General features: G+C 48.2%; 1 long non-coding RNA gene across 1 annotated transcript in view; it reads left to right on the top strand.

Annotated features, from left to right (window-relative positions):
* The first annotated feature begins 463 nt into the window (after positions 1-463).
* The window catches only part of LOC117033954 (uncharacterized), a 53648-nt gene continuing 33053 nt past the window's right edge, over positions 464-21058 (top strand). Inside the window, exon 1 of the long non-coding RNA XR_004424988.1 lies at positions 464-644. This is a non-coding gene — a long non-coding RNA (uncharacterized LOC117033954). The remainder of the gene's footprint in view (positions 645-21058) is intronic.

Genomic DNA, 21058 nt, shown 5'->3' with positions numbered 1-21058 from the left:
ACCAAGCAAGGAAGCGGCCGAGGTGGGATTCAAACCCTTGTCCATGTGCTCCAATGCTGTCTTCTCTAATATGACACAAGAGAAAGAGGCAAGGAGCAGTTAGTGTCTTGCAGCTCCAGGTGTAGCCTTCAGACTAGCAGCAGCCTCAGCTTCACCTGGGAGCTTGTCAGAAATGCAGGCTTTCAGGCCCCTCCCCAGACTTACTGGAAGGGAACCTGCATTTTAAGAAGATTTCAGGTGATTTCAATGCCAATGCAAGTTTGCAAAACCCCGGTCTGAGTCTGTGGTCCTCAATCCTGGATGAACGTTGGAATCATCTGGGGAGCTTTGCAAAATGGTACTGCCCGGGTCCCACACCGGTGGTTCTGATTTTAATTGGCCTGGGTGCACCTTGGGAATCAGGGTTTTTTTTAAAGCTCCCCAGGTGTTTCTAACGGGCAGCAACCTTGGCGAACCACTGGCAGGAGAAAGGGGAAAGCTGAAGGCTGTGGAATGTGGGTGCCGTTCCTCCCACGGCAGAGCCACGCAGGGGGGTGTGACCAGCATCAGGGAGGCTGGGAAAGACCCAGTGACCGGACAGTGACAGGTTTCCTCCCCGCCGGTGGGCGCGATTGCGGGAGGACGTGCCAGCAAGGCCAACGCGGGTGAGTTCTCCGGTTCCCCACCTGCGCCGAGAGCCCAGAGCCCGGCAAACGGGGTGCAGCTGGCAGCACGCAGGCGCAGAGGCGCGGGGCTGGGCTGAGGCTCCCGCTCGGCTCGCGAGGGGAGGGGGTGACTCAGAGGGCTGGGGCAGGGGTGGGGCGGCTGGGACAGCCAACGGCCGCCCCGGAGGGCCCATCCTGCCCGGCAACAGCAGCCCCCGCTGCCGCCTCCTGGAGGGGAGGCGACCGAGGCCCCGGGGCAGGTGCGGGGAGGGCGGTTTGGGAGGTCCTTTGTTTTCTGTCCCGCTCAGTCCAGGCCTAGGCGCCGGCCTTCCAAAGCTGAGTCACAGCGTGACTACTGGGTGTGTGGCTACATGGGCCCCTCCCGGAAGAATTCATCCTTTTCCTGAAGCTGGCTTGTCTAATGAGGTAGAAGGGACAAAAGCTAGGGGGAGGTGGCTTCTATTCTACAAAACCCTTTACGCACCCTGCACCCTGCGCTAGCCCATCACCAAGGTCACCCCCAGCACTCATACAGCCCTAAGTAGGAGCTGCTGTCCCTGAGCATGCCACCTCCACAGAGCTCATGATTTTGAGGCTGGAGCAAAGTTCCACGACAGATCTGTTATCAACAGGGCCCAGAAAGGTTCCTCTACAGCTGCTCCAGGGCTCCACACGGGCCTGAGATATGGGGTACAGGCTGAGAGGGCTGACCTGAGGTCCTTTGGAGGACTTGTCAGGAATGCACATTCCTGGCTTATTCCCAGAGGATGAGAGGTAAAGCCATGGAATCTGCATTTTAACAAGTGCCCCAGGTGTTTAAGCAGGTGGTTGGCTGATCTCACTTTGAGAGTCACTGATTTTGTAGCAAGTCCTCTGGATGTAGATGTGTTAACCACAGTGGGTACCGCTGAACGATGGTAAACTGGGTTTACCCTCAGAGACACAACAAGCAGTTGACAGCGGTGGGAGTCAAACCAGGGTGCACAGGCCCCCACGCCTGTGTAACTGACGAGCACAGGGCAAGCCTGTGCTGCAGGGACTCCCGGGGAGCTGTAAAGCTTCCTTTATACTTCAGCGGTATTGAATGCCACCTGAAATAAGCAATTATCAGCTGGCACTGTTACCTCTTGATTTTGTTGGGATGTCATTCCAGTTTGGTACATGGATTTGGGTACATTGAAGCTTTAGCCTAATCAGCCAGCAATGGGCATGAACCCCCAGAAGAGTCTGTTATGTCCAGGTAGATGGCAGCTCAAATGGATTTTTATATAATCTCTACTTCAAAGGTTGCTAGCTTATCAAAAGAGGATAGAGGAAAAAAATTCACAGAAGGTTACGCAAGGGGACAATTTATTCCCTTGTTTGGTAAATGTCATCTTATTTTGTTAATAGCCCCTAATTAAAAAATATGAATACATTATATTTTCAACAATTTGTTTGAAGTGTGGACAGATGACTGCAGGCAGCTGGCCTTGGTTCAGATCTCAGCTTTCCCACTTACTAGCTTACTAGCTGGTAACCTGGGGCAAGTTTCTAAGTTCTTTGTGCCTCAGTTTCCATATTTAAAAATGTAGTTGTGAAGATTTATTTTACACTTCCTGCTGCCAGATATTGTAAGAAGGGATTTGCTAAGTGTTATCTTATGTAATTCCCACTTTACAAATGAGAAAACAGAGGCTCAGAGAGGAGTGGTCACCCCATCTCAATCCACCCACACCTGTCCCTCCTAGTCCCTCCTCTTGACCACACCTCTTCATTACCTCCTCATTCCTGAAGCTGAGTCCAGGGCTTATACTGCCTGCGCCACTCAGCCGATAGAGCAACACAGGACTTGGGTCTTAGGATAAGTGTGATGGGGAAACTGACCTAAAATGGTTCCTTACCCCGTGGAACTGAGCTGAAATGGTGGCCCCACTGGAGAGAGAAATCCCCAGCCTAAGCCCCAGCCCACTTCCGCATAACCCCCTCCAAGCCACTCCCCGAGCCAATCACCAGACGACACCTACCCCCTCCCCAACTCAAGGAAGTCCCCAACCCATAAAAACCTGCTCAGAACCTTGCTAGGGGCTCAGTCTTTTGGGAAGGGTCCCGCTGAGCCCGCCTGCTAATAAAGCTGACCTTCCTAACTCTCTGAGTGCGGCTTGGGTTCTTTCTGGTCTTGGATTCTGCAACAAGTGTTTATTACCAGAATACTGGTGGTCTGTGAAGGCGGCCAGTAAATACCTCCACAAACTGCCTCAACATTCTGTCCAGTGTGGGGTATTTAAGGGAAAATCTGGGCATTCCTCCAGAGGATATATGATGGTTCCGGGGGTCTGCATGGAGCCTTCCCTCTGGCCATAGGATTCTCTGGTGGAGTCAGCAACCCAGGAACAATGATGGGCGTAGCCTGGAAAGAATGCTAGACCATTGAGATTGTAATCAATAAGCCTAAGGGTATTAATCATAAATTTCAGGGTAATTTTTTAAAACAGGGAACTGGGTGGGGCGGCCGGGTGGCTTAGGTAGTTGGGGTAGGGTGGCTTAGGTAGTTGGAGCGCTGTGCTACTAACACCGAGGTCATTCGATTCTCACTGGATTCTTCCCCTGTGGGCCAGTGAGCTGCACCCTCTACAGCTAGATTGAGAACAACGGCTTGACCTGGAGCTGGGCTGCTGTGAGCAGCCGGCATGAGCTGCCGTGAGCTGCTGTGAGCTGTTGTGAGCGGCCAGCTGATGGCTGGCGACCAACTGCTTCAGCCATGTAGAGCGCAATGCTCATAATACCAACATGGACCAATGAGCTGCGTCCTCCACAACTAGACTGAAAACACCGACTTGACTACAGCTTGACTTGGAGTTGCGGGAGAGGGGAGAAAGGGGAAAAAACAAAAACAAAAACAGGGAACTGGGTGGGACGGGATTTCCGAGCTCAAGCTGCAGGGGGATGACCTATGGTTAAGCTATGGGGAGGTCAAGTAACGGTGAGACTCTACTGTGGGGGTCCCACCCGGGCCCTGATGCAGCACTGCCCTCACGTCTGTGGCCACTCTTCTTACTGTGTTTTGGGGTGCATGCTAGACATATGGACGTTAAGGGTGATTCTGGTGAAGTCCCAGACATAAATGAGGCAAATGTTACAGGAAACTGGAGGAAAGGTGATCTTTTTATAAAGTGGCAAAGAACTTGGCTGAACTGCGTTCTAGTGTTTTGTGGAAGGTAGAATTTGTGAGCCATGAAATAGGATATTTAGCTGAGGAGATTCCTAAGCAAAGTGTTGAAGGAGCGGCTTGGTTTCTCCTGAATCCCTAGAGTAAAATGCAAAAAGAGAGAGATGAATTAAAGAAAGAATTGTTAAGCAAATAGGAGTCAGAACTTGGAGATTTGGAAAGTTCTGTCATATTGCAAAAAACAAGAAAGCTTGTTCTGAACAGAACACTAAGGGTGTGGCTCAACAACCATTTCATAGATCATGGGTGTGACCAGAGATCTAATCAGTCCTTTCAGTGGAAGGCAGGATTAGATTTGGGATTATACCAGCAAAGATGCTGCCAGTTTCAGCTAAAGGGGACAGAGAAAGGACAGAAGGAAGGAAGCCTGTTGGATTCATTTCTCTGATGTTACAGGAGCAGACCACAGAGCTAATTCAGTTGCAAACGCAGACTGTTCTTTAAGGAAAGGGAAGAAGGAAGCTGAAGGCAATTCAGAGGTTATCAGGCTGCCACCTCAGTTTCAACAGGCCAGCAGAGGAGGGACCACCACCCCAGTAGGTCTGGAAGGCAGAGCATTGAACCAAAGAAGATTATTCTTGAGCCTTAAAATCTAGTGGAATTTGCTTTGCTGATTTTGGGCTTGCTTGGGACCCATTGCCCTTTCCTTCTTTCCTATTTCTCCCTTTTGGAACAGAAATGTCTATCCTGTGCCTGTCCTGCCATCACATTTTGGAAGCATGATACTTATCTGGTTTCAGAGGTCCACAGCGGGAGAGGAGTTTGCCCCAGGATGAATCTCAAGCCTCACCATACCTGATATACATGATACTTGAGATGAGATGGGACTATAGATTTTGAAGCTGATGCTGGAATGAATTAAGGCTATTGGGCTGTTGGGAAGGAATGAATATATTGTGCATGTGAGAAGGACATGAATTTTTTGGGGGGGCAGGGGCGGAATGCTGTGGACTGAACTGTGTCCCCTCAAAATTCATATGTTAAAGCCCTAGCCCCTGATGCAGTTGTATTAGAGGTGGGGCCTTTGAGAGGTAGAGTTAAATGGGATTAGTGTCCTTTTAAGAAGAGACCAAAGAGAGTGCTCTCTCCCCCACACCCCCACCCCGCGCCCTCTGCCATGTAAGGACATAGTGAGAAGGTGGCCACCTGCAAGCCAGGAAGAGGGCTCTCACCAGACACCAACCCTGTTGGCACCTTGATCTTGGGCTTCCAGCCTCCAGAATTGTGAGAAAATAAATTCCTGTTGTTGAAGCCACCCAGTCTGCGGTATTTTGTTACAGCAGCCTGAACTCACTAAGACAATTCTCAAAGGCTTGTTTTGAACATTTGAAAAACTTGACTTCCTGAGGCAGCAAGGATGCCTCTAACAGACTTGGGGAGAATCTGGCATGAAGAAATGGGGTGGGGGCAGGAAGAAGGGTGGAAAGGAAAGGAAAGCACAAAGAATACTAATTCAAGGTACGGATTGCCTGAGTTCCCACCACACCCCGGCACTGTGTTACCCTGGAGTAACACTGCCTCTGGCCCACAAATACCTGAGGAAGCTGTTATTTCTGGCTGCCTGCTGGCCAACCAGCCCTCCAGATAGCCCTTACTCCTTGCTTCTAAAACCTCCTTCCAAGGACAGAGAAGGATGACCACTGTCCCCAACCTTATTAAGGAAGCCCCAGCGCCCAGCAAGCTGGGAGGACACATGCGGCCCAGAGCAGACTGTTTTGCTTGGCTCAGCTCTCCATGCCCAGACTTGGGCCTATCATGGAGAAGGACCTGCCAGTTACAGATCAGTTGCACCTCAAAGCTTCTCTCTCCTCTGATTCCCATGGTCCATCCAGCCTCTGGGCAGTGCTGCCAACAAGAGAGAGAACTGATCTGAGTTCCACTTACTCTGAAGGAGATGTGAATAAAGAGAAAAATGACCTAAACTTGGGCAGTAGCCAGGGTAAGAGGAATGGAGGTAACCAATATCCATGAAGCCTCTGATAGGTGCCAGTTACTTTACCCACAGGCCACAGCGACTCCCACAACACCCTGGGGAAACCGGTGTGGAGAGGCAAAGGCTACTTGCCCAAGATCACCCAACGACAAAGGGTCAGAGGTGGGCAGGAGGGGAACCTCAGTCCACCCCAAATGCACAATCTCTCCCCTGTACCACTGCCTTAAAGAAAAAAGGCTCAAGAACCTGGACCACTCCCAGGCCATCAGCATCCACTGTGGGTGCTGGCCACTGAGACAGCTGTTCTCCTCCCAGCTGCACTTGCAATTGGCTGGCAGTTTTAGAAAACACACTGTTGCCCATGCCCAGCCTGAGTTCCTCATTTCGTGGTCTGGGATTCGGCCTGGGCATTGGGCTTTTAAGTATTCCTAGTGATTCTCAAATGCAGCCAAGACTGAGGTCCATTGTCCTTCAACAGTAAAATGGGGCAAATGGTACCTCCCCAACAGGGTGTTATGGGGCTGAACTGCGAGGGCCTAGGAAGGGAGGCCTGGAGAGGGAAAGGAATGGCATGTCAAGGGCTAAGATAGCCCCTGCCCTGGGCCAGGAGTTCTGCTAGGGGCTGGCTGGGTTCCTCTGCAACATGGCTGGGCAGACTCCCCTAGAAGGGTGGAGCCCCACCCTTGCTCGAATCTGCCCTGCTCCTTACAGCTTACCTTCACTCCATGAGAACACTTGTTCTCAACTTGTGGGCCTCAACAAATGTCTGTTAAATAAACTAATGGATGATGTCCTTTGACCTTCACAACAACTCTGAGAAGTAAAATGGAAATAGATCCTTACCTCCCTGATCCTATAGAAAGAGTGGGCAATTCAGTGTCAAGTCAAGGCTCTGTCAGTAGCAGTGTGTCTCAGAGACACAGTTAAGAGAACTTACCTCCTCAAAGCCTTTGTTTCTTCATCTGTAAAATAGGACTTTCTAATAATTCCTTTGTTATCAGGCTATTCTGAAAAGCTGCTGAGACAACATGTGGGGATAACATTTGTATAAACTATTATGAGGGAATTGAGGTTCAAAGAGGTTAAGTGACTTGCCCGCAGCCGCACAGCTGGTAAATAGTGAAGCCAGAACTTAAACGCAGGACCAAAGAACTTCTGGGCTTTTCCCACCCCCCACAAAAAAACACCCAGATGTTTTGTTAAAAAACAAAAGCAATCACCCAAATAAGTACCTAGTTGTATAAACAGATTCGGATATTTGGAAAAAAGGTCCTGGGGCTTTCTTGATCCCCACGGGTCAGAGTGTTGCAGTGAATTTTGCAGGAAGGAAGAACTCAGCCTTGGGTAACGAGTATTATTATTATTATTATTACTACTATTATTATTATTTACATTATTACTAGTCTGGGGGAAAAAAATCAGAGAAATGAGTAAGCAAAGGATTTTGTTTGTCCAAGATGGAAAAGCTGAGAGGAAAGCAGGTGAAGAATTTGCAGTTGTGTGGGAGAAGCTTTCGCTATCTCCAGAGGCCCTTCCTTACAGTTCCCAGCCCAGCCCGTCAGCTCCCAGCCAGGACTGGCTGAAGAAGGGGATTGAAAGGTCCTCACTGCCCGGCCCTGCGCCTGGGGGCCGCTTGCCTGCTGTTAGCTCCTCTGCCTGCAAGCTGCTGGCCAGAAGTCATACTAGAGAAAGAAAGAACCGGGCATTAATGACCACCTGTCATGTCACCTGTCATCACAATAGGATTAGGCACCTCCCAGGGAGAGAGGCATTCTCCACCCCGTTATACAGGTGAGACTCAGAGGTCACTGGCCGTTTCCCAGGGTCCTTTTGTTCCAACAAACTCTGGCCACTCCTCCAACACGGGGTTGTGCACCTCCAACCCCAGAATCCATGTGTCCACTCTCCCCTGGGTCTCTCAGTGAACTCCAGGGACAGATTTCATGCGGGGCTGCCCAGCAGGCAGGCTGGCATTACCTAATTGCTGGCCGGCTTCTTTTGTCACCTCATTTTTCCAAGCCGCCTGGCTCTGAAAGCCTCCATCTCAGACAGACAAATGAGACTCCAGCCTCGTTCTGCCTGAGCTGCAGCAAAAGGAGAAGATCAGAGGCTGTCGCCTTGCTAGAGCAGCAGCCAGGAGCCGAGGCACAAAGCACTGGGGGCAGCGGATGTCTAGCAGGCAACAAAGCCCAGGTCAGTGCCCTACTTATACAGCGGTGGCTTCTGTGATTGGGCTCTGCCTTCTGCTGTGAGGTGCCCGGGGTCAGCATTCTGAGCCTGGGACTCCGTCTTCATCAGCCAGCCTCCCTGGGGAGATGAACCCTTGTTAGAGCCAGCCTGGCCTCCTAAAAGCCTCTCCTGCCTCAACCAGGCGAGATGCTTCTGGGTTCAGAGAAGAAAGTTATCAGAGGCATGCACATTTCTGCACGGTCTCAAATAGGCCTTAGTGCCTGGGGGTTGGAGCCGACACCCAAAGGCAGGGCTGGTATAGGTGCCCAGCTCCAAGGTGGCATTTTGGCCCTCTGGGCTCCAGCCTGGGCTGCAGCATCCGCCTCTGAAAGAAAAGTCCTTGAAGAGGCTGAGGGCTCCCTGGCCTCATGTTGTCCTTGTTCTGGCTGGTAGGTGGGATGGATAGAGCAGTCCTGATGCCCTCCCTAAACTGTGAGCATGTCCAGGGCAGGATCTATGCCCCACTGGACTTGGTATCTGCTGGCATAGATTAGTGTTTATTGGGCCAAGCACTGTTCTGACTGCATTAGGTACATTAACCCACGAACCCTCACCTCTTCTAGGAGGTAGTATCATTTTTCAAGTGGGGAAACTGAGACACAAAAGATGAGGTTTCTAAAGCTCACTAATGGGAAGCCAGGTTTGAATCCAGACAGTCTGTCTTGAGAGTCCATGTTCTTAACCATTATACTACAGTGATTCTCAATAAATAAAGGATGGAGGGAGGGAGGGGTGGAGGAAGGGACGGAGGGAGGGACGGAGGGAGGGACGGAGGGAGGGACGGAGGGAGGGACGGAAGGAGGGACGGAGGGAGGGACGGATAAAATAAGCAGTTATGGCTTGTAGAGACAATGACATGAAAGCCCCTTGTTCAAAATGATTTCCTCTATTCATAGCTTCAGGGCCTGTGAATCTGCTATTGAAACGTTTTCCTTTGAGTTTTAGTCTGTGATTGTCTTCCAACAGTGCCCCTAAGAAATTGAGGGGATGGCAGTCGTTGGCCATGCACTGTGGCCACTGGGGTGTCCAGGTGAGGCCTAAGGCCTGGAAAGAGCTAACCGATGTATAAGGAGAGGAAAACGGAGCTGGGCGTTTATGCAGAGCAGTTGTTGGTAATATTATCCGTGGTGTGACGCAGGTGCCGGGACACAGTCGTTGAGGCCTCCGAGCTGGGTTCCAGTGGCTGTGCCTCCTCCGGCTGTGTGGCCCAGAGCGAGTCACGTGGCCTCTGGCAGCCCCCGTTTCTTCACTTGGCAGTGAGGATACTGACAGCTACCTCATGGCTTATGGTTAAATAAGCTACCGTAGGTAATGTGCCTGGTACAGAATAGATGCTCCACAAATGGGAGTTGTTATTATTATTAGACAAATGATAGCCAAAAAATACAAGGAATAACAATTCTTAACCTGATCTTCCTTTTGAAACCGGTTCCTGCTCTGGCGACTCTATTTCTGGTGTCTTAGGCACTCCCGTTATGACCCTCCTTTTCTCCCAATCCCTCCATTCTTCTCCCCAGTGCCTTTATTTCCTGGTTGTCCACAGCCCTTCTTTCTCCCATCTCTGCCCTGGCCTGGGCTCCCCACCGCCTGTCACCTAGACGCTGTCAAATCTGAGAGATCAAGAGCACACATCACAAAGCGAGGCAGAAGAAGCTCCTCGAACACCCACCTTGCCCAGTTTCCCTATATTTGTCTAGTTCCAACGCTTTGCCACCTTGGATCTCCAGCTGCTCTTTACTCCCCACCCCTTTTTTCTCACTTTTTCCTCTTTTCCCTTTCCATGGTTCTCTTTGGCTCTAGTGAAGCTCTAATTAAATTATGCAGCAGGTGGCAATGAAGACATCCTCTCCCTTCCAAGTTCTCATCAAAGAGTTGTGCACAATAGACTCAAGACACAGAATAAAAAGAGACCTGTCCCCTGGAGGAGGAGGGAAGTTTTGGGGCAGCAGCAGGATTTCTTATGCAGCCACTGACATGACACCAGAGAGAGAGAGAAAGTCTGCAGGTTTGCTGTGTGTCCTGGGATAATTCATTTGTCCACCTGTCATGCCAGGACAGAAATCCTCAGTGTTGAACACTCAGGAGTGGAAGAGGGCAGTGGAGGTAACAGATACTTAATGAAGCTGATCATGAAAGTCCTGGTAACCAGCCAGTCCTCCAAGGACTAATAATAATGCATAGAGTTTAGGGAAGGAGTCACAATTTTACAAAGCGCCTCTCATACACCCTGTCACTTGAACTTCATGACCACCCCATGAGGTAATAGAGAAAAACGGTACCATTAACCCCATTTTACAGATGAGAAAACTGAGGGCTTGAGAGTTTAAATGACTTGCCCAGGGCCTAGGCCACAAGGCCAATCACCTGAACAATTTTCCTGTCCCTTCTCTGAGCTCCTTTGCATTTTGCACATTCAGCCACTGACCTACCTGTTAGTCCCATAGTGCACCTTCTCCTGGCCCACTCTGGGTGCCGAGCATTTTGGAGAAAGTCACACAGTCACGAGGACTGTGGCCACCACAGACCACAGCCTCCAACCTCAGCCAGGCTCTCAGCAGGCTCCACGGTCCTTTTCCCACACTTGGCTTGCCCTCCCACTTGGCCTTCCTTAAAAACACTTCCAGACTGTCCCTTCCCCTTTTCCTTGCCCCTCTCACCCTCAGAAGATGACCTCGCCTCCTTTTACTCTAGACACTCGTGGTCCTGGAACAAGAATAACCATTAGTTTCCACCCCACACCTGCCTCTGCCCCCCTTCGTGTTTTCTCCTCTCAGCCTTTGGGCTGCAGGTATTCTTCCTGTTTGAGGCCTCCCCTCAACTCAACTTGTTACTTAAACCTCCTGGCTCTCCAGGATCCTACCCCATCAATGATCAACCTTCTCTTAAGAGTTTCTAGCCCTTTCCTCTGTACTGTTCCCCCAGCCCAGGACTGTGCTGTTGTCTCTTCCTTGTCACTGCAATTTTCACTCTGCTTCCCCACGCCACCTGACTTTTTAGAAGGATAGTCCACACCAGGATGTGTCAGCCTCAGCAGTGTCGACATTTTGGACCAGGTATTTTTTGTTGTTGGTCCCATCCTGTGCATTTGTCAGTCTGCTTGGGTTGCCATAACAAAATACCAAAATACTGGGCAGCTTAAACAACAGAAATTTATTTCTCACAGTTATGGAGGCTGGAAGACCAAGAGCAAGGTCTGGCAGGGTTTGGTTTCTAGTGTGGGTTGTCTCCTAGCAAGGGCAGGCAGGGCCAGCTCCTCACATGGCCTTTCCTCTGAGAGCTATCACAGTGGGGATTAGGGCCTCGACATATGAATTGGAGCAGCGGTGGGGACGGGCGGGGACACACACATCCAGTCCATAACAGCCCTGCAGGATGTTTAATAACATCCCTGGTATCTACCCTAGAGATGCATTCCTTTCAGGTTGGGAAGGCCTCCAGACACCTGTAGTGACAGTTGTGACAGCCCCTCACACACACATTTGTAATAGTTGTCAACAACTTCCAGTTGTGACAACCAAAATTGTCTCCAAACCTTGCCAAATGTCCCCTAGAGGACAAAAATCTCCCCTGTTGAGAACCACTGGTCTATACTGCCTATTTCACTGTCTCATCCCCATTCACTTCTCCATTCACTTGTAATTCGGTTTCTATTCCTTCCTCAATCTATTAGACGTGCTTTAGAAAATATCCCCTACCCCCGTATTATTAAATCATTGTGTTTATGGACTGAGCCACGCTCCTGCAGTGAAAACTGTTTACCACCCCTGCTTCTGGAACCACTCGACTCGTAGGCCCCATTGGTTGTCCCCCTGACTGACAGCCTTCTCCCACCTTCTTCCAGTGAGAGCTCAGTTTCTACTGTGTGACTGAAATGCTAGTTACCACTTTGCCAGCCTCCTTGCAGCTACAACTGGGTAATGGGATCTGAGGGAGAGTCTAGCTGGGAGAGATTATGGGCAAAATTTACTTTCTGATTAAGGGGAAGGAGAGACACAAAGAGAAAACCACCTTATCGGTGAAAAACTGAGGTTTGGAGCTGCCGTAGCCATGTTGCGAATGAGAGGAAAAGCCCAAGAGACGCCTGACTTACCGAGCTATTGAACCAGCCGTGGAGTTGCCTACCTCTGGACCTTTTGTGAGAGAATTAACGTTCCTATTACTTAAGCCAGTTTTAGTCAGCTATTCTATTACTTGCAGCCCAAAGCACCCTGACCGATCCAGCTCCTGAGACTACTCTGTCCTCATTCACATACTGTTCTGGCCCTTCACCATCTCCGGCTAGGTCTTCTTTGCCTCACTCTCCCCTGACAAGCTGATGTTTCCAAGGCTTGCTCTTTTCATTCTCATCCTCTCCCATCGTTTCGATGACACCGTAGCTGCTGATGACTCACAAATCTGAATCTAGTTCTTTCTCTTGAGCTTCAGACTCTTGAATTCAGCTACCCACTAACAAGGACTACTGTGTTGTTTCTTTTCCTACCCTCCTCTTAATGTTGGGGTTTCTCAGGGCTCATTTCTGGGCCCCTTTCTAGCTATACTTTCCCCCCAGTTTACCCCATCCATTCATGTAACCTTAAGTGACATTTCTATATTGAAAACCCAAGTGTATATCTAGAGCTCAGAGCTCTCCACTGAGGTCTTGACTTGAATATGCAGCTGCCAGTTTACCGCCTGTACTTGGAATGTCCCACAGAGCTGTCACACCCACTTGCCCTCCGTTCATTCACCTTCCTTAGAAACTGCCCCTCTCTTGTGTGCCCCAATTCCCACCACCATGCTTCCAGACCGGAACCAACAAATTATGTACGATGCCTCCTTTTTCTCATCTTGCATATTCCAGGAACTGCCCGTCTAATTTTACCTCCAAATTACCCCTGTATGATGCCCCTTCTCTCCACTGCTGCCTTAGTTCTGGCTGCCATCAGTATGCAGTCTCCTCCCAATTGACTTAACACTTCCATTCTTGCTTCCCTCCAATCCATCCTCCACGCTGCAAGCAGAGCAATATTCCAAAAATACAAATCTTACCATGTCACTTTTCTGCTCACAATTCTTCATTAACTCACCGTTCCCTTCTAGTAGTGGTTTTCAAACTGTTTTTAGCATAAGCCCTCCCATTTATAGTAAGAAAGTAGAATAGTAACAGTTGAAGTTAGGGAGGGACATCTGGAGCCCCTCGCAGATACTCAGCTTGCCCCTCCCTTTCCCCAGTCCAAATCACATATGGGCGTGCACACTGGTTCCTACATTAGTTTTGTTCAGACTATAGATGCCATCTAATCTGCCCTACCTGGATGACCGGGAAGCACCTTTACCACATCTCTGGCAACACCCAAGATCTATTGGATACTCTTCAATGACATGCAGTACACTACTTTACATGATCCATTTCGGGATCATGTTTTGAAAGTCAAAATATCATTTAAGTCATTTTTGTGACTGCATGCAATGTAGGGCCCTGGATGACCTGTAACTTGGTACTGGCAAGGCTTGCCTTACCTGCCTGTATAAGACTTGGGGGCCCCTGGTACAATTTGTACTTTGTTGTAAACAGAAAAGGGAATGTTTCTTGGCGTCTGTGACATTACTGCCACAGTGCTGCCTCAGCAATTAGTTGCTGGAATGTATTTAGCCAGTTGGGGCTGAACTGCTAGACTGTAAGTGCTGACTAATTTAAACAATAGGAACAATGCCTCTTTTCAGGTTCCTGCTCCCCAGAGAGGCTCAGGCCACTCTGTACCCATGAAAGGGATATACTGTCACTGAACATTATAGGCTCCGGAACATGGACCACTTCAGGCTCAAATCCCAGCTGTGCCACTTAAGAGGCTTGTGACTGGAACTAAATAACCACTCTGAGCCTCAGTTTCCTCATCTGTAAATGGATTGTCATTAGGATAAGTACCATATCTATCAAGTGCCAAGTGCTTGGTAGTTTTTGAACAATATGGTGGTTGTTTAGGGGACATCCTTCATCAGCCCTTCCTCATTCCTATTTGGGCTCAGAAGTAGGTGCTTGTAGACTTCATGAGTGAACGAATTCACCCCTCACCTTCTCCAAGGTGGGGATGGTGACTCGATTTACTGACAGGCTTGCACATAACTGGCTTAGCCCCTCCCGGTTCCTGTTTCAGACATCATCACCCTTGAGGTCAGCTGGCCAGGGAGCCTCAGCTCCCACATGGGGAGGGAGGTCTGCCATCTGGGTTGAGTGGGGGGGGGGAGTAGTTCACTTGGGATGGGAAGGATTAGGAAAGTTCTGTGGCTACTACATCTAAACACTCAATCCACACGGGTGTTTTCCGCTGGCCTCCTGACACCCACTGGGGGCTTTCAGAGTGTGTTGAAGCAGCAGGGAACCGTGTGTGAACGGTGAATGTCAGGGGTTCTTCTGGTTTGGAGAAACTTTGATGCTGAGAATGTTAAATGTGACATCAGAAGGGGGTAAGTCTGGCTCACCCACTCTAACACCAAGGGAGCTGAAAACAGCCCCTCGCTTCATTGCAAAGGGACAGTAGACCTGGTGTGGACCAGGGACAAAATAAGGCCCCAGCCTCCTCATGGACATGCTGTGGCGTCCCATGGAAGTGGGAGCTCATGCAGGTAGAGTACTTAGCACACAGCCTGGCCTATGATGCCGGCTCTGTTAGGTGGAACTTTTCTTGGAAAGAACAAAGGGATTATACGTGGAACTGAAGCCAACATAAAAGATACAAGTTTCGTCATGGTAAACCCGCTGCCAGCACCCTCAGTAGCTTCCCATTGTCTTAGGGAGTAAAGAAAGGTCATGTGCACAGCCTGAAAGCCCACACGCTCACCCCACTTACCTCTCTGGCCCCCACTCTTGCCCTCGTTCATGCCAATCACATGGCCTCATTTCAGTTCTTCAACAGGCCTCTTCCTTCCTCAGGAAGTGACCTCTGACCTTTCCTGGTTCCTTGATTCGTGTCCCTCCTCCTCTGGAGCAGTCCCCAGTAAGAAACTGTCTAGTCAGCAGTCTGCTGTTGAGATCTGTCTGCTGAGTGGGGAGAGACACTATGGGAATGCGGACCCTGGGACAAAGAGAAGCCATAGAAGGGCTGGGGTCTGTGTTCCCCTCGCTGCTCTATGACTCCATGATTTCCTTGCTCCTGTGTGCCTGCGTCTGGACCCTCCGTGCACCCTGTCCCCTGTTACCACCTGCTGGAGGGGGAGAGCAGGATGCAGCCAGGGCACAGCCCCCTTCCTGGAGAGGAAATGAGAGTTGCTTTTTTAAGCCCAACTGCTGCATGGGTATAAGGTGACAGCAAGAGTGATCGGGCAGCACGTGCACATGTGTCTGAGATTCATGCTTCACAAGGCCGGAGCTGGGCCGAACTTGTCTCTTTTTGTGGCTTTTCTGTGCCTGTTGTACCCAGCGAAGTGGTTCAGTTTGTCACCCGGCCTGAGAAGAGCTGTGGAATTGTCATGAGGGCAGGGGCTAATGTTAAATGAGATAACGCATGAAAAATGCTTTTGTAACAGTATATTATGGAACTACATTCCTGTCACCGGGACAAAAAGATCTGGGGGGATTTTCCTGGAACTTACAGGTAGAGTGGGGAGAAAAGAACTGGCCCAGGGTGGCACAATTCACATGGTCATTTGCAGAATCCCTTAGATGAGTGCCTTGAATAATCCCAAGGCTTTCTCCACCTGCAAAATTAGGTTGAAAATAAGAGCGTTTTTGCCAAATGATAATAATAATTAGTATTAATAGGAATTGACGGTAATGGCCTGTTAAGTATTGTGCTAACTACATGCCTGATCTCATTTCATGCCCACTACAGTGCTGGGACAGAGGTCCTGTTGTTGCCTACTCCATTGCATAGATGAAGAAACTGCGGTTCAGGGATGCTAGGTGACCTGCCCAAGGTTACACACGGCTGGAAGTGGCAAAGCCAGGATGCAAATCGGCATCTCCTGATTCCTGAACAAATGCTCCTGCCACGTGCAGATGGCTTATCCAAGGACGACTTTTCAAGAAGGGTTAATTCAGCAGCCAAGTCCCATTAGGCCATATCATCTCAATCCTGGTTGTCCTTTGCCATCAGAAGTGGGGCGATTTACCAATACCAATGACTGGGCCCCATCCTAGACCTACAGAATCAGAATCCAGGGGGAGGTGGGGTCTGGGCATGAATGATTTCTAAAAGCATCTCAGGTGGTTCCAGGATGGCCAGCGCTGTTCGGGAAGGGCACTGGAAAGTGCATGGGGTAGAGAGGCTGTCCACTCGAATCTGCTACCTCCCTCCCTCTCTGCGCCAGCCTCCTTTATCCCAGGACAGCGGAGCTGAGGCCAGAGGTCTGGGAGACTGACTTTCACTCTGACCTTGGCATAGCACTGCTTCCTGGGACATCTCACGGAGCCCCTCCTGCACACTGTCTGATTGACACAATCCATCCCCAGCCGGTCAAACTAGCACAACCCCTGGGCCCAAGAGGAAAAAGAGCAAGAAGCATCCTTTTTTTTTTTTTTTAATTGGGTCAAGAGGAAAACAGAATTATAAAATGCAAGTCATGGTTAGAACGCCTGTCATTTTTTGGGCCACCACTGTGCTCTGCATCTCCCTCAGGTGAGAGCTGGTTCTCCGGTAACGGGGTGGGACACAGTAACAACAAAATGATGACTGTTCACCACCAAGGGTGGTTGGTGAGCCAGGCCCGGTGTTAGCCATGCTCCAGCACAACCTCTCCTGGCGTGGTGGACCCCTGGGAAGGACGTGTTATTAGGGCTCTTTGACAAATGAAAAGGCCAAAGAACTGTTACAGGGGCAGCCCAGGAATGCAAGGTGAGACTGGCACCGGTTTTGCCTGGGACAACCTGGCGTGTGTCCTTAGCAGTATCTCCATGGTGATCGGAGAGCAGCCAGACCCCATGTGCCCCACTAGCCTCTCGTGTCTCTTCTCTTCCACTCCACAGTCTCACAACATGTGCTCAGGTGGCCGCAGAGCAGCAGATCTGGGGAGGCCACTCAATGCTGGCCACCCACAGAGCCACTCGCCACCAAGGCTGCCTAGCTACTGTTTCGCTCTGTGTTTATGAGGAATCCAGAGAGGACAGTCAACCTCCGGGGCCTTCACAGGGTGGATATGAAGTCCCAGGGCCTGGAAGGGATGGCTCTGGATTCTCTGGGAGTCTTCGATGTACCAGACACAGCTGGAGGTCAGCCTCTCCCCTCCGATGACCTTTAAGGAGAACTCCCTGTCCTGTCTGGCTTTCTGACCTGCTCTCCCACCAGCCTCCCCACATCTGCATGTGCAGATGCAAACCTGGCAAGGTGGGAAAAGCCAGTGTGGGGGCAGGGGAGACCCACTTCCCCATATTCGTCATTTTCCTTCTGGCCGTAAACAATATTCACTCTTTTCTTCTCACGTTGTTGAGCCCTTGGGCTGAGTTGGGGGCTGGGGCTACCAAAATACACAGCCCTAGAGCTGGTGGAACCCGCGGTGTAATGGGGTAAACAAATGGTTATAACTGTCATGCCATTTGATGATTGCAGTGCCAGAAGCATATCCAAAATACAGCGTTGGCCCAGGGGAAGGTATGATTAACTTTGGTTGGGAGAGGTGCCAAGTTAGGAGTCTAGAAAGGTAGTTTTAAACAGGACATGACTTCTGATCACACAGGCCAGGTTCCACCTCCTCTCTGGAGCCTGATCTGGCCATTCCCACCATCCCTGTTTAGGATGCAAACAGCATGTCTTCCTGCATCTCACAGTTGCTCGCTTTAATGCTGCTTTGTTCATGATGCTTTTTTTGTCTGTGATCCCCTCTCTCAACTGGATTTTAAGTTCCTTCAAGATAGGGACGGTTTCTGGTATTTTCTCTCTCTAGAGGGCTAAGCCAGCATTGGCCATCCTGGAATGCTTAATAAACACCTACAGAGTTAGTGACTGAAAGGTGATTGAAGGGTTTGGACCTCTGAATCTGACAGTCAGGTCCAAGCAGGGTGTGGGACCCCAGATGAGGGCAAAATCAGCAAGAGGGGTTCGTATTGCTGCAATTGGTATGTTCCATCAGAGAGACAGTAAAGCTGAGCTTCAGCCTGAAGGAGGAGGCAGGCAGAAGGGAACAGCTTTTAAATTTTTCACGATACGGGTTTTTACAATATAACTTATGACCTAAGTGTAGTCAAATATAACTGTAAAACTAATCTCAAAGTCAAATATTGGGTTGAGGATTATGTACTATTTGGGGTGATTAAAACTGCTGCTGTGTTCTGTAATATTAACAATAGAGGAAGGAGTAAGACAGTGTATTCTGTTCAAAGAACAAAAATGCCCAAAGAGGTGATGTATCCCAACTCTAGGTTCTAGTTTTATGAAGAAAAAAGAAAGACAAGTAACTAAACTAATATTGAAATTAACTTTTAATATTAATTTTGATTAGGATAGTAAATATGTCTTACTTAAACATCAAAAGGGTACTACAAGGCTTATCATAAAAAGCAGAGGTCCCCTTAGCCCTCCTGTTGCTGCCTCGAGTTGCACTTTTTAGAGGAAAGCACTTAAAACTCTTTTAGACATTTTTCTGGTATTTTCCTCCATAGTTTTAAGCAACATAGGTTTCATTTTATTTTCTATTTTAGACAAATATTAACTTCCTACAATGGCAGAGAAAAATTTCATTTTTACATTTTATACACATTTGCACACTCACAATCATTCTTCAAGGTGGTATTTCACCTCTTTTGGATTAATTAATACTCAGAATTTATGTTGATGTGCCTCAGTAAATTGTTGAATATTGTTCATAACTAAGCCTCAGAGTTTCCTATAGTTATGTTTCCTTTCATGTACAATATTTTGTTTTTCCTGGAGTTAATCACCTTGTTTCATCTGCTCAGATTTTCAGATGTCTTAATTCATTAATTCCTCTAAATTCTTGTTAAACTTTCCTCAATACAGGCAAACACATGAAGTAATCTAGCAGGTCATTTGTCCTTGTTATGGCATGAATCCAGATGTCCAGTGGCCTCCATCCTGTGCTCCGCTCTGAACTGAGAACTCACATTGCCCTGGGACTTCCCTTCACCTCTTTCCTGTGATGGACTAGATGTTTCCTGGGTCACTTTTGTTGGTTTACTCCCTTATTTGTTGAAGCACATCCTTCAGTAGCTTTTTAAGAAAGGGTCTATGAAAAGTGAATTTCTTGAGATTTTTGCCCATCTGAAAAATGTCTTTAGTTTATCCTCACATTCAATTGGCAGTTTGGGTCATTTCCTTCAAATTATTGAAAGCATTGCTCTATTGTCTTCTGCTTAACCATGGTGACGGTGAGAAATATGAATGCTGTTCTGATTTCTGATCTTTTTTATCTTCCTCTGGAAGTTTTCATAATCATGTCTTTATCCCTGGTGCACTCACATTTTACAATACTTGTATGTTTTTATTCAATTCTCTGGGTGCTTGGTCCAAATTTTCTTCTATTACTTCTTTAATAATTTCCTCTTCTCCATTTTTTGCTCTCTGTTCTTTCTGGAACTCCTATAAGTTTGATGGACTTCTTGGATTGATTTTCTGGTTTTATCTTTTCTCTCCTATTCTTAATCTCTTTGTCTTATTCTGTTTCCTGAGAGACTTCTTCACACTTACTTTTCGACTCTTCTATCGAAATATTTATTTCTATGTATTATGAACTTCTTAATTTTTACAAGTGTTTTCTTATCCTCTGAATGTTTATTTTTTTTGTCCTGTTCTTTTATAGATGCAACATCTTATAATTCTTCAAGAATATAAACTTTAGTTTGAAATGTTCTTTTGCTTTCTGCCTTAATTCAGCTTTAGGATTTTCTGCATTTCTTTTTCTGTTTGCTTAGTTAGATGTCTGGATTTGTATTAGAGGCTTTCCTCAAATATCTGAAGATGTTTGGCTTACTCTTCATTGTATCCTTAAAGCTACTTGGATGCTCTAACTACATATTAATTACAATTCTTAAGAGCTTGGGCTCTGGAGTTTGCTAGACCTGTGTTCAAATTCTGTGTATTCCATAGCTCTGTGAACTTGGGCAAGTGCCCTACCCTCTGTAAGCCTCGTTTCCTCATATGTTAAAGCAGAGACAGCGATAATAGTAATGACCAGGGCTGGGAGCATTGTGAGGCATGTCAGGTACTGACTCTGCACTTGCAAGACCCTGAGAGTGTCTCTTTAAATCTTCTGCCCTATGCATCCGGCTTGCCTCACCATAGTCCCTTCCCTCTTAACGACCTGGTAACTTGGAGGTTTCAGCAGGGCAATGCTTTGTAGGAGCTTGGCCCAGAGCTGCCATGTGGTAAATGCTCAGTAAGTATGAGCTATTGCTACAGATCAAGTGCTATGACATTTATTAATTGAAATATTTACTTACTATCCACTGTGAAACATTTATTTAATATCCACTGCGCATTTGGTGCTATGTCTATGAAGTCAGAAGATGAGAAAAGACAGGGGAAAAGGAGAGGGGGCAAAAAAAAAAAATCATGTGAAGAAAGGATTATGATGATAAAAGTGGAGAAAATAAAGGGAAAATACTCAAACCTTAACTAAGAAAGGCTAACTCGGGAGAGAGAAAACTGAATAAAGCAAATTTATATTGATGCTGAAGCTGCAGCTGGGAAGATTTTCTGGGTGAAGAGAAAAGCCTTCATCATAATGAGGAATGAGTTAATAAGAAAAATCTGGAATCCTTTTCGCCTCAGAAAAGCCGAAGCAATTGATTCTTTGAGGCCTTCCTGAAGGAAGGGAAGCAGCCTCAGGCCAGAGAGAAAATGATCTTTTACAATTTGTGTCCCCCCCTTGATTTTCATACACGCCAATCATTGCTGCTGCTTCTCCACGTTTTAATTGATCATTAGTCTTCTGGGCCAGGGCCGCGAGGTGATTTGAGTCAGGAGCAGGGCAAGTTTATTGGTTTGAAAAACAAACACTGGAGATTCCTTCCCTCCTTAAAATTAGGGAAAATAAAATCTTCACAAAATAAAATCTTTTCTTTCTCTCTCTCTCTCTCTCTCTCTCTCTCTCTCTCTCTCTCTCTCTCCCTCCCTC

Source organism: Rhinolophus ferrumequinum, chromosome 14 (assembly GCF_004115265.2).
Source record: "Rhinolophus ferrumequinum isolate MPI-CBG mRhiFer1 chromosome 14, mRhiFer1_v1.p, whole genome shotgun sequence".
Lineage (NCBI taxonomy): Eukaryota > Metazoa > Chordata > Mammalia > Chiroptera > Rhinolophidae > Rhinolophus > Rhinolophus ferrumequinum.
The sequence above is the reverse complement of the archived record's forward strand: the minus strand, read 5'-3'. Positions and strand labels throughout refer to the sequence as shown.